At 39.8% G+C, this 3,498-nt stretch overlaps 1 long non-coding RNA gene across 1 annotated transcript; it reads left to right on the forward strand.

The window, feature by feature from the left end:
- The first annotated feature begins 724 nt into the window (after positions 1–724).
- Positions 725–1,819, forward strand: LOC135088393 (uncharacterized). Its single transcript, XR_010261036.1, has 3 exons — positions 725–847; positions 1,067–1,162; positions 1,710–1,819. It is a non-coding gene; the product is annotated as an uncharacterized LOC135088393 (long non-coding RNA).
- The last annotated feature ends 1,679 nt before the right edge of the window (positions 1,820–3,498 follow it).

The following is a 3,498-nucleotide window of genomic DNA, read 5'->3' on the forward strand; positions in this document are numbered from 1 at the left end:
ATTATATTGCTGTCGCGCTCGCACACTCACTGCGGGCGCCCGTCGCACAGTCGCGACAGCGATAGGGATAGGTAGCTTGGGATCATTGGACGGGATTCTACGTGCTCACGGACCAGGCTTTAGAACATTTTCGTTCACCTACAAGGAGTATCCCCATGGGCGTACCGAGGTGTTTCTTTTTTATTATAACTTGCGTGAGTTTATTAAAATTGAGTAGCTATTAAAATGTGGAACTGTAAAAAAAAGCAAACTTATCTTTAGGGCTATGTTTCACCGGGACACCATGGCGGCGCAACCAGTCGCCGGCTACCAACAAAATGTATGCAGCTCTATAGAGAGTTACTCACCTGGTGTCCGTTTGGTTGCGCAAAGCTGCATACATTTTGTTGGTAGCCGGCGACTGGTTGCGCCGCCATGGTGTCCCGGTGAAATATAGCCCTTACTCTTGCTACAGCATAATGTAAAATAAGTAATCCCTCTTATTTTATCATTGGGCAGGTAAACTCCTCACAAATGCAGTGCAGCAGCTGTGTCATCATGGCATATTGAGGTGAAGGTTACGTAGTTGAATATTATATTTTAGGAATGATTATGTAATTTAGAAGCTACCTAGGAGATTTTTTACGTTCGTATATTATATTGTTATAATTTATTTAATAATAAATATTGTCAATTTATTATTATTTATAGGCATTTTTTGTTATTTGCGTAAATCAAGATGGTCGTGAAAATGTCATTTTTCTGAATTTTAAATTAATATTTCTGTTATTACTAAATTAATCGTTATTGGATGTTCCGAAAGGTGTTCAACCAGAAAAAAAGCCGAAGAAAACATGTACCGTATGATGTAAAATTATCTCACACATTTACTATTTTTATGTGACAGATTTAAAGCCTCTTATGACCTTTATTTTGTAAGAAGTCGTGTGTTATCAAAACCTACTTCTGCAGAAGATAAGTATTTGTATTTTTTTCTGTTTTTCAATAAAATGTGTTTGGACCAATGCAAAATATGAAATGTAAGTTGTGTATTTTTGTTATTTCATGTGTTTTGTTCTCACTGTAGAGTTTCGAGTCATGTTTGTGCGAGGAGGGCGGCTCTCCTCGGGTCAGCCCTCGCGTGGACAATCAAGAAACGTCAGGAGTATGCATTATAGAAAATGTGAGTGCATAATTAAAAACACTTTTATTTATTTTTGTTTTTGTAATGTAGCTTTTGTAGGCTTGCTCTTGATAACAAATTTCATAAATAATATAAATAAAAAAAATTACAAACGGTCCCGTTAACCGTTCGTACTAAGTTAGATATGATTGTGTTGGCTCACCACAATAGTTGAAAGGCTGCGGGGAAGTCGAGCCGACCAGTCCGACCTCTTCACAGTTCGGTTGTCGTGGCTGAATTAAAAGGTTTTTCTTTCTAATTAAGTCTTTTCAGTGAGTTACATTGATCGATCTGCTTACAGCTAATTATCACTCAACTAAAGCCCGGTCTGCGAGCACGTAGAATTTTGTCCAATGACCCCAAGCTACCCATCCTTATCACTCGCGTGTAATTATATTGCTGTCGCGACAGTGCGACGGGCGCCCGCAGTGAGTGTGTGAGCGCGACAGCAACATAATTACGCGCGAGCGATAAGGATGGGTAGCTTGGGGTCATTGGACAAAATTATACGTGCTCGCATATCAGACTATAATCTCTTCTTTCACAGCCGCCTCAAGACCCGATCTTGGTCTCCGACGCGTCAATCGAGGACCTGTCTCTCTCAGGCCCCACCCGCAGTCCCCGCAGTCCCCGTAGTCCCCGCCGCGTGTGCGTGCGAGCCCCCGAGGACATCGAAAGGGGGGAGGACAGCAGGGGGGTGGAGGAGCTGTTCTTCAATAAGGGTGCAGGGAGCAATACTTCGGAAGTTGGGTTCGTGTTTGAAAACCTCTTGTTTAGTAGATTGAGTTTCTTGCGCTGCTTCTTCTCAGCACTGGCCCATTTATTGTTCTGAAGCAGTGGTAGGGTTAATACTGGGACGTGTAAAAGTGCTTTTTAAAGCCTATTTACTGAATATTATTTACTATTTATAAATGAGTTTTATGAGTTTTTTTATAAGTAAAGGTAGCCCAAAAATACAGCTATATTTTTCTTACTTACGATTACTTTATTCCTTCAGAAAAGTATAATTAAGTTCTTGTAACTTATCGATTCCATTATTTTCAGAAAATCATATGCTACAGATGAATGTGAGCCGACTTTAGAGGTGAGATACCTGAACACATTTTAAATTAATATACTTACCAGAGGATTGAATAATCCTAATTTTTTTAACTCTGTTTCAGGTAAAGAAAACATGCTCATGCTTGTTACCAAAGTGAGTGTATTTTATCTTAAGAACTTTATTAACTATACAAGTTGTGTAAATCTGTCGGTAATTACATAGTATTTTTTGCCTTTGCAGGGAACCAAAACAAGCTGCGAGAAGTTTGCCCCTATGCAAAATTATTCAAGTAAGTTTGATATCACTTAGCTATTGTCTTGCTTCTTCTCTTTATAGGTTCGGCCAAACCAACGCGTACAGCCGGCGTACACGATGGCGATGGCAATGGCGATCAGACTTAAACGTATTGATCGCCATCGCGCACGCAGGCTGATCGCGTTGGCTTGGTGGTCGACCCTTAAGGAAGTAGGTATGACCCTATACATAGGTAGCAGGAAAGCGCTGGATGCAGGCCGCTACCAACCGGGCGATGTGGAAATCATTCGAGGAGGCCTATGTTTAGCAGTCAACATCATGTGGCTGAAATGATAATGACCCTATACATTTCGGGGCTAATTCAGTAGTTATTTGCTTCCTTTCGCTGTAAAGTTGCCATAAAATTAGTGCTTTGTTCCCCTTTCGGTCTAAATCCAGTTTATTATCCTTCTGTACTTTACGATGTTGTTTGCAGGTGTTTATTCCAGCAGTTCTGTTTAAGTCAATATAACGAATACTTTCAGGTCAAATGAACTTTATTTAGGTGTACGTTTTGTAAAAAGTTTAAGGCTTGGTATTTCTGCTAAAGTAGGTATTTCGCGCTGTCAAAATCTGCGCGCGCAATACTTCGCCGAAGACAGCGCGCCAAAGAGCTCTCGCGGCTACACAGTATAGAAATACGCAGTTTAGAAATACGCAGTTGGTTAGGTTAGGTTGACATCCTTCCGTTCAAGCGTCACACTCACAGCAGTTTCTAATACAAATCATATCCAAGTGATACAAATTAAAACAACTTTCAAAATTTGAAAATTATAAATAACTTGAAAAAATCGAACTGCCTAAGGCGGGAATTGAACTTTTTCAAGTTATTTATAATTTTCAAATTAGTTTGAGATGCGACTCTTAACGCTAAAAAAATTTAATAACTTTCAAAATTTTTGGGAATATATTTTAGAATCGAATAAATATAGAATATAACTGCCAAAGTAAACACGGTTCAAAGAGGCGTGGCGTCACCCGACCTTCCGGAAGTTCCGCG

The sequence above is a fragment of the Ostrinia nubilalis genome, chromosome 3, assembly GCF_963855985.1.
Source record: "Ostrinia nubilalis chromosome 3, ilOstNubi1.1, whole genome shotgun sequence".
In the NCBI taxonomy this organism is placed as follows: domain Eukaryota; kingdom Metazoa; phylum Arthropoda; class Insecta; order Lepidoptera; family Crambidae; genus Ostrinia; species Ostrinia nubilalis.